A 14,094-nucleotide genomic window follows, 5' to 3' on the forward strand; every position below is an offset into this window, starting at 1 on the left:
CTTACATTTTTCACTTTCTCCTGTTGACCTGCTTCTCCGTGTGTGTGTGTGTGTGTGTGTGTGTGTGTGTGTGTGTGTGTGTGTGTGTGTGTGCTCTTGCTACCTCCTGACGATATTTTCAACATTTTTTTTCAACAAGCACCTTCTAGACTCATCTTGCCGTTGGTTGAGGAAGCTCCTTAACACGTCTTCCTTAGCGATTTATTTTTGGATATGCGTGTTTAATATAATTTTGTGGGATATTTATGCAAAGTATGGTGATATTGGAAGGATTCATGTAACACAGAAGATGACAGTAAGGCGTAACATAATAAATCGCTTAGGAAAAGGTGTTAGGGAACTTCCTCAACCGACAACAGTACGAGCCCTAATCTTAATAAAACAGTCCGATGGAAGCATAAATAAACAAATAAATAAATAAATAAATAAAGCATAGCAGAATATAGCGATAAATATTTCCTATCCTTATTAATGGTCAGTTTTTAGACCCTTCGCTATACTCTCTTTACTTTTACTTGGCCGAAAATTGCCATCTCTCCATCTTGAGTGCTGGGGACGATTAAGCACTAGAATACGATGCTAGTCACGAAGAAGTGCTGTGTCAGGGATGTAGAGTTAGTATTATCTTATTCTGTCACTTAGCTACACACACACACACACACACACACACACACACACACACACACACACACACACACACACACACACAAACAAACACAGATTCAGCACTCTCCTCTCTCCTTGAAGGAAAAACGTACTGAATAAAACATGAAACGAAATGAGGGTGTAGAGAGAGGTGAGTGGACGTGATTGGTGAGGTAAAGGGACATAAGAGGTGAGGTGAGGTGAGGGTGCATGAGGTGAGATGAGGTGAGGTGCAGTGTGACCCAGTTTTCCTCTGCCATGACAGTTTGACGTGAATACAGAAACACTCTTCACTCCTCAAATATTGGGTCTGGCGAAGAGGAGGAGGAGGGAGGAAGAGGGAAGAGGGGGAGGAGGGAAGGGAGGAAGGAGGGAAAGAAAAGAGAGCAAAGGAGGGGAGGAGAGAAGGACAGGAGGGGAAGAGAAGAAAAAAGGGAAAAGATGGATGGAAGGATGGAAGGGGGAAGAAGAGAACGATAATGGAGACGGACTGAAATGGAGAGAAGAGAGAAAAACGTGGGGAGGGAAGATGAGGAGGGAGGGAGGGAGGGAGAGAGGGGGAGGAGAGAAGTTCCATTTGACACAGTAAACGTAACTTGTGAGTAGGAAGGGTGAAGAGGTGACAAGATAGCGAGGGAGGGGGTAGGGAGAGATGGAGGATGAATGAAGGGAGGGAGAGAGAGGTAGGCAGATAGATAAATAGATTAAATACTTGGTGAATGCATGGATAAATGGATGGATGAATGGACAGGCGTACATACTGTATAAATAGACATGCAGATAGATAAATATATAGAGTGATTGACAGCTACACAGAAATAGAAGGATAAAAATGCAGATAGATAAACAGATGGATATATAAATAGTCAGACAGATAGATACAGAGAGACAGACAGACGGAAGGATTGGTGGACGGATAGATGAATGAATGATGAATGGATGGACAGACTGAGCATTAGACAGAGAAGGAACAGACAGGCACTTAGGATAGAAGGACAGAGTAGGATTACACAAATGTGCTATGCTTTGTGTGTGTGTGTGTGTGTGTGTTTGCAATCGTCATGTACCATCACAAGAAACAGTTCCCTGTCTATTGCCTTCCAGAAAAGTTTTGCCTTCCATATTTCTCAATGCTCCCCGAATGTTAGACTCTCTCTCTCTCTCTCTCTCTCTCTCTCTCTTCATGTGTGCTTCAAATGACAAATTGTTTTTTTGATAGTGCAGTACACATCTCTATACGCAGCACATGATAAGCACTACAGCTCCTTAATTACACACACACACACACACACACACACACACACACACACACCTATCCAGTACCTCACCCCTCCACCCCCACCACCACCAATATGGGTCACAGTTCCCAGCCAACTTATCGCCTGAGTATAGTCTACAGTATTTGACTGACCTGTGCAGCTGAGATGTATGGGCCGAGTAGTGTGTGTTGGATTCGCGGCTGCTGATTGGCCGCCGATGACGTAAATCTACACCTCTTCTTATTTTAACACATATATTTATATTTGTAAACAACTTGCAATATAAGCAGCCAGTTTGAATATGGAATAATTTCCGAAGCTAAAGAGGTCAAAATCAGCTTGAAAAGTTGACCGTTATCAAAGAAAATTAAAGCTGATTATAAAGTTTCGTAAAACGACGAATGACATCAAGTAAATTATCCACCCACGGTGTACACCCACGTCCGCATGTTGCACTACATCTACCCACGGTGTACACCCACGTCCGCATGTTGCACTACATCTACCCACGGTGTACTCCTACGTCCGCATGTTGCTCTATGATATCCACCCACGGTGTACACCCACGTCCGCATGTTGCTCTATGATATCCACCTACGGTGTACACCCACGTCCGCATGTTGCTCTATGATATCCACCCACGGTGTACACCCACGTCCGCATGTTGCACTACATCTACCCACGGTGTACACCCACGTCCGCATGTTGTTCTATGATATCCACCCACGGTGTACACCCACGTCCGCATGTTGCTCTATGATATCCACCCACGGTGTACACCCACGTCCGCATGTTGCTCTATGATATCCACCCACGGTGTACTCCCACGTCCGCGTGTTGCACTACATCTACCCACGGTGTACTCCTACGTCCGCATGTTGCACTACATCTACCCACGGTGTACTCCTACGTCCGCATGTTGCTCTATGACATCCACCCACGGTGTACACCCACGTCCGCGTGTTGCACTACATCTACCCACTGTGTACACCTACGTCCGCATGTTGCACTATAATATCCACCTACGGTGTACATCTACGTCCGCATGTTGCACTATAATATCCACCTACGGTGTACATCTACGTCCTCACGTTGCACAACAATACACGCTGCATTTACTTCAATGACATCATCGGCGGCCAATCAGCAGCCGCGTATCAGACACACCCTACTTGCCACATACATCTCAGCTGCACAGGTCAATCAAATAGACTATAATTACCCTCATTAACACTCATTAATTACAGCCACAGGGAATTGGCAGGGGTTGTTACGTTATTGGCGTGTCACAATGCTTCATAGTTACCTCCGCCAAGAATGTTATGTTTTCACCCCTGTCCGTTTGTTGGTTTGTTGGTTGGTCGGTTTGTGAGCAAGATTACACAAAAACTACTGGACGGATTTCCACGAAGTTTGGTAGAAGAATGGGCCTTGGCCCAGAACAGACTCCATTAAATTTTGGTGCGGATCTGGATAAAGGTGCGGAACCAGGATTTTTTTTTTTTTTTTCACTTTCTTTAACATTGCGAGATACGGTGTTTTTATGTTGGGCGTTGGCGGAGGTATGCGCTCTACTGAGTGCCATTCTAGTTTTGTCTGTTTTTTACTGACAATATGGTGAACGAAAGGATATGAGATTAATATATTCTTTACTTATTCTAGTTATCATTTTGAATTGGTATGCTATCTTACGGTGGCAGTTTCACTTAATAATAATAATAATAATAATAATAATCGGTAATAATAATAATAAAAATAATAAAATTAGTTACTACTACTACTATTACTACTACTACTACTAATATTAATAATAATAATAATAATAATAATAGTTACTACTATTACTACTACTGCTGCTAGTACTACTACCACTAGTAATAATAATAATAAAGCGGGTCCTACTGATAACTCGGTGAACAAAAATCTATGGGAATGCCATTATAAACCAATGGCGTTTCAGATTGATATGGTTACTGATGGTGGGGGTGAGCGATAATATCCGGGAACTACATTACACATCAACTGCCGTTTCAAATTGTTTAGTACAACAGAAAAGCGATTTATCAGGGAGGGGAAGTGAACGATAATTGTAAAGCAGGTAACATAAAGACAAACTCACCTGGAGGTAATACACAGCCATATAATGTGTCCATAAAAACAGTGTAACGTTTAGTATTCCATTCGTTTGGCTTAATACAATGCAAAGACAACATTTTATTATGCACTGAAATTATTGTATATTGATGACGCTCTGTCAGTTAAGTTATTCATTTATGTTATTCATACGGGTATCGGAGCCTCCGATGGTCGGGTGGGTAGCGTATGGGTCTACCAATCCTTGTAACCGGGGTTCAGTACCACCCAGGGGCGGACATTTAACCCTTTGGCTGCTGTGGGTGCACCTGGGGAGTTTATCCAGCATAACACCAGGTAACTCGTGCGTGCGTGTGTGTATATGTGTGTGTGTGTGTGTGTGTGTGTGTGTAAACTGGGCCACTTAACAAGCCCTTCTGCCACCTGTTAGACAAGTAGGTGAGAGTAAACACAAATTACTTCACCAAGAGAAGTTACGAAGCTCAACAGAATAAATTAAAGGCAACAGGACTTCCTTTCCAAAGAGGCCACAAGTCAGTGTGAAGGGGGTAATGGAGACTGCCTGTACCCGCTGCCTAACACCACCTGCCTCACACAACACCTGCCTCACACACAACACCTGCCTCACACACAACACCTGCCACACACACAACACCTGCCTCACACAACACCTGCCTCACACACAACACCTGCACCACACACAACACCTGCACCACACACAACACCTGCACCACACACAACACCTGCCTCACACAACACCCGCCTCACACACAACACCTGCCCCACACACACCTGCCTAACACACAACACCCACACACAACACATGCCTCACACAACACCTACCTCACAATCAACATCTGCCTCACACACAACACCTGCCACACACACAACACCTGCCTCACACAGCACCTGCCTAACACACAACACCCACACACAACACCTGCCTCACACAACATCTGCCTCACAATCAACATCTGCCTCACACACAACACCTGCCACACACACAACACCTGCCTCACACAGCACCTGCCTCACACACACTATCTGCCTCACACACAACACCTGCCTCACACACAACACATGCCTCACACACAACACATGCCTCACACACAACACCTGCCTCACACACAATACCTGCCTTACCCACAACACCTGCCTCACACAACACCTGCTCACACAACACCTGCCTCACACAGCACCTGCCTCACACACAATACCTGCCTTACACACAATACCTGCCTCACACACAACACCTGCCTCACACTCAGCACCTGCCTGACACACAACACCTGCCTGACACACAAGACCTGCCTCACACAACACCTTCCTCACACACAAGACCTGCCTCACACACACACAGCACCTGCCTCACACACACACAACACCTGCCTCACACACACAACACCTGCCTCACACACACACAACACCTGCCTCACACACAACACCTGCCTCACACACAACACCTGCCTCACACTCTGCACCTGCCTGACACACAACACCTGCCTCACACACACAACACCTGCCTCACACACAACACCTGGCTCACACAACACCTGCCTCACACACAACACCTGCCTCACACACAGGTAATAAACACGTCTGGCCACACTGTCGGTAAACAATAACAAAATATCATCCTACTGACAGCGTTAATACTGATAGTCTAATTACACCGTTGTGCTTTATTTTCTTTATAATTATCAATCCATTCATTACCAAAAGTGTAAAGACAAAAAATTAATATATATACAAACAAAAGACAATAATCAAGAAATATATAAAGACAATAAATCAGAAGCACGGAAAAACACGAAGACAAAGAACATGGGAAGAGATCGACGATAAGAAAAGGTTGACTTAATAGACACACATGGCCGAAAAGAAGGTGAAAGAAGAAAAGAAAAAACTGAGACAGAAATGATTGAAAACCGAAAGAAAGAAAGAACAGAAAGGCTGAAGGCAGGCAAAGAAAAGGACAGAAAAATAAAAACAAAGGGAATAAATACACACACAAAGCGACAGAAGGTACAACAGCCTAAACAACAAAACAAAATTTATAAAGGCAGACGTGAAAGACTTAAAAACGAGAGAGAGAGAGAGAGAGAGAGAGAGAGAGAGAAAATGATCACCAAAAATAAAGCTACCGTATATACACGATTATTTTCCTTCCCTTTCCCCTCACAAATCATACATACCGGTACTCATGATCTGTGCCCTGCCTTGCCCTGTCCTGCGCTGCCTCTCTCTGCACTACCCTGCCTTGCCCTGTCCTGCCCTTCCTTTCTCTGCCCTGTCCTGCCCCGCCCTGTGCTGCCCTGCCCTGCCCGCTCTGTCCTGTCCTGTCCTGTCCACCCTGACTAAGATCTCTCCTTCCCTACCGTTTCACCTTTCCATATTAATCTCTTTCCTTCCCTCCAGGCATCACTAAAATATCATTGATTTATCTCAACGACACATGACATATTGACTCTCTCTCTCTCTCTCTCTCTCTCTCTCTCTCTCTCTCTCTCTCTCTCTCTCTCAATTGGCATAATCTGTGGGGCGGCCACGCGTCAAATTAGTCCAATCAGCAAATAAGGGATGTGGAAAGGGGAGGTGAAGAGCAGCATTGAAAAAGTGTGTGTGTCGGGGTGGAGGAAAGAGACAGGAGGGGTGGAGGGAAGAGACAGGAGGGGTGGAGGGAAGAGACAGGGGGGGTGGAGGAAAGATAGGAGGGATGGAGGAAAAGAGTAAAGAAGAAGACACGTAAGGAAGAGACTTAATCCTCTTAGGAAGGACAGCCACTCCCAAGTTGAATAAAATCGTCTGACGGATGAACACATGAAGGGAATAGGACTGATAATGTCCTGAACAGTGCTAATAAATTTATCATTAACTCAGGCCTTTTTCCACTATGACAATGGCTGAGTAAGATTTAAAAAAAAAAAAACAAGAAAAGGAAATTATAAAAGGAATGTCAGGAGTCTCCACAGATTCTTCAAAGGGTCAAAACTCTACGGTCAGGGAACCCCAATTTCACTGCATTAGTACGACACTTTTACTGACTGCTGGATGCTTCCCATATCATGTATTAGTGGGAAATACGGCTATAATGATGATGATGTGATGATGATGACAATAATGATGATGATGATGATCTACACCTAGGTCATAACAAAGACAACATCAGCAATAACAGAAAATCATTCATAGTCAATGCAAAAAGAAAAAAACTATGAACTGGCCTGAAATTTGGAGAGAGAGAGAGAGAGAGAGAGAGAGAGTACATAAAAACACCACTCAGACTTCCATTTCCTTAAAACGTCATAAAAACCGTAAAAACTTGATGCAGTTGGCTGGACGTTATTTTATGACTAATTTCCAGCATTCCTATAAAGTTTTCATCAATCTTATCAATTTCCCAGAGTGCCTCGGAACTCCTACTCTCTCTTTCTCTCTCTCTCTCTCTCTCTCTGAACTAAGCTTCCACCAGACCCAGCCAGCCGTCATCCAAACACCAGCACTAACACCACCACACCAGACCCAGCCAGCCGTCATCCAAACACCAGCACTAACACCACCACACCAGACCCAGCCAGCCGTCATCCAAACACCAGCACTAACACCACCACACCAGACCCAGCCAGCCGTCATCCAAACACCAGCACTAACACCACCACACCAGACCCAGCCAGCCGTCATCAAAACACCAGCACTAACACCACCACACCAGACCCAGCCAGCCATCATCCAAACACCAGCACTAACACCACCACACCAGACCCAGCCAGCCGTCATCCAAACACCAGCACTAACACCACCACACCAGACCCAGCCAGCCGTCATCCAAACACCAGCACTAACACCACCACACCAGACCCAGCCAGCCGTCATCCAAACACCAGCACTAACACCACCACACCAGACCCAGCCAGCCGTCATCCAAACACCAGCACTAACACCACCACACCAGACCCAGCCAGCCGTCATCCAAACACCAGCACTAACACCACCACACCAGACCCAGCCAGCCGTCATCAAAACACCAGCACTAACACCACCACACCAGACCCCAATGACACACCAACGTATTCTAAATGCATCTGGACACTTGCTAACACCACTTCCTTAGCGATTCATTCTGAACAATACACCCCAGTACACCCCAGTACACTTTGCTACACCCCAATACACCCTAGTACACCTTAGCGATTCATTCTGCACAATACACCCCAGTACGCCTTAGCGATTCATTCTGCACACTACACCCCAGTACACCTTAGCGATTCATTCTGCACAATACACCCCAGTACACCTTAGCCATTCATTCTGCACAATACACCCCAGTACACCTTAGCCATTCATTCTGCACAATACACCCAGTACACCTTAGCCATTCATTCTGCACAATACACCCCAGTACACCTCAGCCATTCATTCTGCACAATACACCCCAGTACACCTTAGCCATTCATTCTGCACAATACACCCCAGTACACCTTAGCCATTCATTCTGCACAATACACCCAGTACACCTTAGCCATTCATTCTGCACAATACACCCAGTACACCTTAGCCATTCATTCTGCACAATACACCCAGTACACCTTAGCCATTCATTCTGCACAATACACCCCAGTACACCTTAGCCATTCATTCTGCACAATACACCCCAGTACACCTTAGCCATTCATTCTGCACAATACACCCCAGTACACCTTAGCCATTCATTCTGCACAATACACCCCAGTACACCTTAGCCATTCATTCTGCACAATACACCCCAGTACACCTTAGCCATTCATTCTGCACAATACACCCAGTACACCTTAGCCATTCATTCTGCACAATACACCCAGTACACCTTAGCCATTCATTCTGCACAATACACCCAGTACACCTTAGCCATTCATTCTGCACAATACACCCAGTACACCTTAGCCATTCATTCTGCACAATACACCCAGTAGCCTCATGTATGGCACTGATCAAAACTAGGTCCATATTAACACGATAAAAATATACGTGAAAAAGAATGTTAGAGTTTAATAGGCAAAATAAATCGCTAAGTTAATGGTGCTAACACTAACTATAAATAAATAAATAAATAAATAAATGGCAAGGTGTAATCTGCAAACTAAATCGCTGAGGCAGAGGCGCTACACAGCCTCCTACGCCACACAGAAAACGGCACAAAGCTCTAATATTATTCAGTATTGACGGTTCGTTGAGGTGAGGGTGTGAGACGCCTTATATTTGTGGAGGAGAGGACTGTTGGGCACCAGGGAACGGACTGTATAGGTGATGAGAGAGAGAGAGAGGAAAAGGAGTAGTTAAGTAAATGAGTGAGGGAAGGGAAGTGAGGGGAGTAAAGTGAGGATTTACTTAATGAGGCGAGAGGGGAGTGAAGAGGGGAGAGGGGAGAGACCAAGTGTGGGGAGGGATGGAAGGGAGATGGGAGGGGGAGAGAGAAGGGAAGGTGAAAAATTGTGGATAAGTAGGGAGGAGAGAGGTGAGGAAGAGAGGGGAGGGAAGATGAGACAAGGAGACGGGAGAATAAGGAGAGAGAGAGAGAGAGAGAGAGAGAGAGAGAGAGAGAGAGAGAGAGAGAGAGAGAGAGAGAGAGGAGAATGGTGTCAAAGATATCCAGTTGTCTTTATGGGGTGTGACACGTGTCTTTACTCCCCCCCCCTCTCTCTCTCTCTCTCTCTCTCTCTCTCTCTCTCGCTCTCTCACTTATTTCGTGTCTCCCTCTGCTGTTTACTCCCCTCGAAGTATCTAGCCATTTTTCTTCACCCTTGCATATTCTTTTCCTTCTTCCTTTTTTTTGCTTTATTTTTACCTCGTCTCCTCCCTCACTCACCTCCCTACGCACCTTCTGTTATCCATAATGTAAGCCCCAGTCCGCGTCCCCTCACAAGCAGCATAAAACACCACAGTGACCCCGTTAAATTAATCACAGAAAAGGGGAACCAAAACAATAACAAACGGACGCCATCTTTGTTCAGCGCTCGCGGGGTTATGATCATCCACAGTTTTCAGGATATTTCGCGACACCTTTTCCTCAGTTATTTATTCTTCGTTACAGAGAAATATTCCTTTGTCCATTGTTTAGCCACATCATTTTAAAATCAATACGGCTTGCCTTAGTAACGTACAAAAGGATATTAACACTCTCAGGCTCCTATCTCTCACTCTGTGCTGAATAAAATCGTCTGGAATAGAATACTAGAGCAGCAAATATATAAAAAACTACGTCATTGAAAGTGTTAACAAGACTGTCGGTCCCGCTAAACACCTTCATTACTGACACAATGACCAGTTATGGGAAAAATGTGATTTGTATAATTAATGAGTGTGTGGTACTGAGTCATTAAGGCTAAGTGGACATGAGAGAGAGAGAGAGAGAGAGAGAGAGAGAGAGAGAGAGAAACACTTGGAAAGAAAGAATGAGCACCAGAGGGGAGAGGGAGAGAGAAAAATGGATATAAAAGATGGGAAGAGAGAGAAAAGTGAGAGAGAGTTATAGTGTCAGCTGAGGTGGTTATGGCTGACTGTTGGTGGGGAGAGAAAGGAGGAGAGGGGAGGAAAGGAGAGGAGGAAAGAGAGGTGAGTGGGGAGAGGGGAAGAGAGAATGGTGGAGGAAGAAAAGAGAGGCAGGAGGGAAAAGCAGGGAGAATAAGAGAGCTGAAGGAGGGAAGGAGGAGAGAAAGAGTGACGGAAGGTGAAGATACGAGGTAAGGGGATGGAGGGAGGTAGAAGGAAAGGAAGAGAGGTGTGGGAGGGAGGGAAGAGAGGGAAGAGGAGAAGGAAGAGAGAGAAAGGAGAAAAGGAGAGAAGAGGGGAAAAAGGAGAAGGAAAAAAGAAGGGAGAGTGAAGAGGAGGGGGAAAGAAAAAAAATGGAGGAAGGGGAAGAAGAAAGAAAAGAGAGAAGGGGAAGGAGAAGGAGAGATGAGAGGAAGGAGAGGAAGAAAGAAAGGCGACTAGAGAGGGGGTGAGAGAGAAATGAGGGAAGGAAATGACACCTGGAGGGAAGAAGGAAGAGTGGATGGAATTCATATTGATCATTTCACTGACCATGTTCCTTGTTCCTGGATCCTACCTCGTGCCGGCTCTTAGTGGCGGAAATTATGATGATGATGATGATGATGATGATGATGATGATGATGATGATGATGGTGATGATGATGATGATGATGATGATGATGATGATGATGATGATGGTGGTGGTGGTGATGATGGTGGTGGTGGTGTTGCTGGTGGTGATTATGATGGTGATGGTGGTTGTGATGATGATGATGATGATGATAGTGATGTTGATCATGGTGATGATGATGATGATGATGATGATGGTGGTGGAGGTGGTTGTGATGATGATGATGATGGTGGTGGTGGTGGTGGTGGTGGTGGTTGTGATTATGATGATCATGGTGATGATGATGATGATGATTCACAGTAATATAATACGAAATTTCAACTGATTTTCGAAGATTTTGGAGAATTAGAGAAAAATTACGTAACAGTGAAGCAAACAACGTAAGTAAGGGGGAGGGGTGGGGGAGGAGGGAGGGGAAGGAGGGGGAGAGGAGGAGAGGAGAGGAAAGGGAGGGAGGGAGGGAGGGAGGGAAGGAGGGAGGGTCAGTAAAGTGTATATGTATGGAGGAGAAAATGTATGTTGTATGGGCTAGAGAGAGATTAGCCACTTTACTCCTCTCTCTCTCTCTCTCTCTCTCTCTCTCTCTCTCTCTCTCTCGCTCTCTCTCTCTCTCTCTCTCTCTCTCTCTCTCTCTCTCTCTCTCTCTCTCTCTCTCTCTCTCTCATGCAAATCACACCAAGGGCAGCTCGATCCACACATTCCTATGGGACGGGGGAAACTTTAGTAAAAATTGTATTCTGATTTAAAGCTGTGTGTGTGTGTGTGTGTGTGTGTGTGTGTGTGTGTGTGTGTGTGTGTGTGTGTGTGTGTGGGATGGTGGGATGGTGTGCGTGGGTGTGAGTGGGTGTGGGTGGGTGTATGTTGCTTTGATAGGGGAGTGAATGGGTGTAGGTGGGCGGGATGTGTGGGAGGGATACACACACACACACACACACACACACACACACACACACACACACACACACACACACACACACACACACACAGGCTGTATATATGGTAAGGTCGCTCTGTCACCCTGTTTGTTATTCATATTACACCGGATTTAATATTGTACTGAGTGTGTGTGTGTGTGTGTGTGTGTGTGTGTGTGTGTGTGTGTGTGTGTGTAAGGTAATTTGTGTGTTTGTGTACATATTTAGGATAATGTGTGTGTGTGTGTGTGTGTGTGTGTGTGTGTGTGTGTGTAAAACCATGAATTTATCTAAACGTAAAACCAATTGTGTTCACTAATTATGGAAAGATTACATAAAACAAATGAATTACAACAGAAATGAACGAAGTAGAGTTACAAATACGAAGGCACTGAATAAACCCAAGAAAAACGCGAATAATAGACGATACAAAAAGACAACCATGTGACTAAATTACATAGCCAAATTTATCAAAAAAAATTCATCGATATTTTTAGTGAGATTAAAACAGAAAAAGACAATTGCAGTAGTTAGTGAAGGATTTAGATGGTAGGCGGGGTGAGTCCGTAACAGGTGGGCAATTATTACACCTTTACCTGTGATTGTTGTTATTATTATTGTTATTATTATTATTATTATGTAGTGCTGCTTTGGGTGTCTGCCCTTTCCTCTCTTCCATCCTTCCTCTTCTGTTTTTCTTTCCTTCACTCCTTCCTTGTCCTTCTGCCTACGGGTAACTTTCATCATCTTCTGTCTTTCAATATTCCTTCATTCTTTCCTCTTCCTTCTGCCTGATAGATAAACTCTACACTGAGTGATTTCACAGCCAAATGGTTTCTGTACACCAAGAAACCATTTAGTACGTCCTGGGTGCCAGCATATAACCAAATTATGGCGCCTGGTGGTTTAGTGGGTAATTAAGGTGTTCCAATCGGATTGAGCCATATTGTAGAACTTTGCCTATCAGGATTCTTTCATTGTTCCCCGTAATGCCACTCTAGGGATCGCGTCCCCAGAGGTTGTTTCACTCTCATCTTAAATGTTCAGGACCAACTTGTTAGCAGATTACTCTCCTCTTGGGGCAACGTAGGATTGGATTATGGATGGATGGATGGATTATTATTATTATTATTATTATTATTATTATTATTACTCTGTTCTGTTATTTAAAAAAAAAAGAAAAAAAGATAGACATAGATAAATAAGTAATAAAGGAATACCGGACACAAAATGGCGGCCAACACACAGCCTGTATTTGTCGTGCTGATGCCTGTGTGACGAAATTAACGCGGCCAGATAGAGGAAAATAGATAGATAGACGGAAAATAGATAGATAGTCGGAAAATAGACGGAAAACAGGCTTTTTGCTGGTGTGGGCGCTCAGGAATATTTTACTGTCTATCTGTCTGTCTATTCACCTGCCTGTTAATCTGTCTTGTTATTATCATCAGCATCATCATTATTATTATTCAGTATAATAATAATAATAATAATAATAATAATAATAATAATGTTGATGACAGATAGATAGGTAGATAGGCAGATAGATAGATGGATAGATAATAAGTAATAAAGGAATACCGGACACAAAATGACGGCCAACACACAGCCTATATTTGTCGTGCTGATGCCTGTGTGACGAAATTAACGCGGCCAGATAGATAGACAGACGGAAAATAGATAGATAGACGGAAAATAGATGAAGAGACGGAAAATAGATAGATAGACGGAAAATTGACGGAAAACAGGCTCTTTGCTGGTGTGGGCGCTCAGGAATATTTTACTGTCCATCTATCTGTGTATCTATCCACCTGTCCGTCTATCTGTCTGTCTCTCTGTCTGCCTGTCTATTTATCTACCTATCTGTGTACCTACCTGCCTGCCACCTACCTACCACCTACCTACCTATCTGTCTATCTCTCTATCTGTCTTTCTATTTATATATCTATCTGCCTACCACCTGCCTACCAATTTTTCTATCTAACTATGTGTCTACCTCCTTAGCTACCCATCTATCTACCTATCTCTCTGTCTATCTATCTATCTG

Source organism: Coenobita brevimanus, chromosome 50, assembly GCF_032717465.1.
Source record: "Coenobita brevimanus isolate Jiangsu-jjx chromosome 50, ASM3271746v2, whole genome shotgun sequence".
Lineage (NCBI taxonomy): Eukaryota > Metazoa > Arthropoda > Malacostraca > Decapoda > Coenobitidae > Coenobita > Coenobita brevimanus.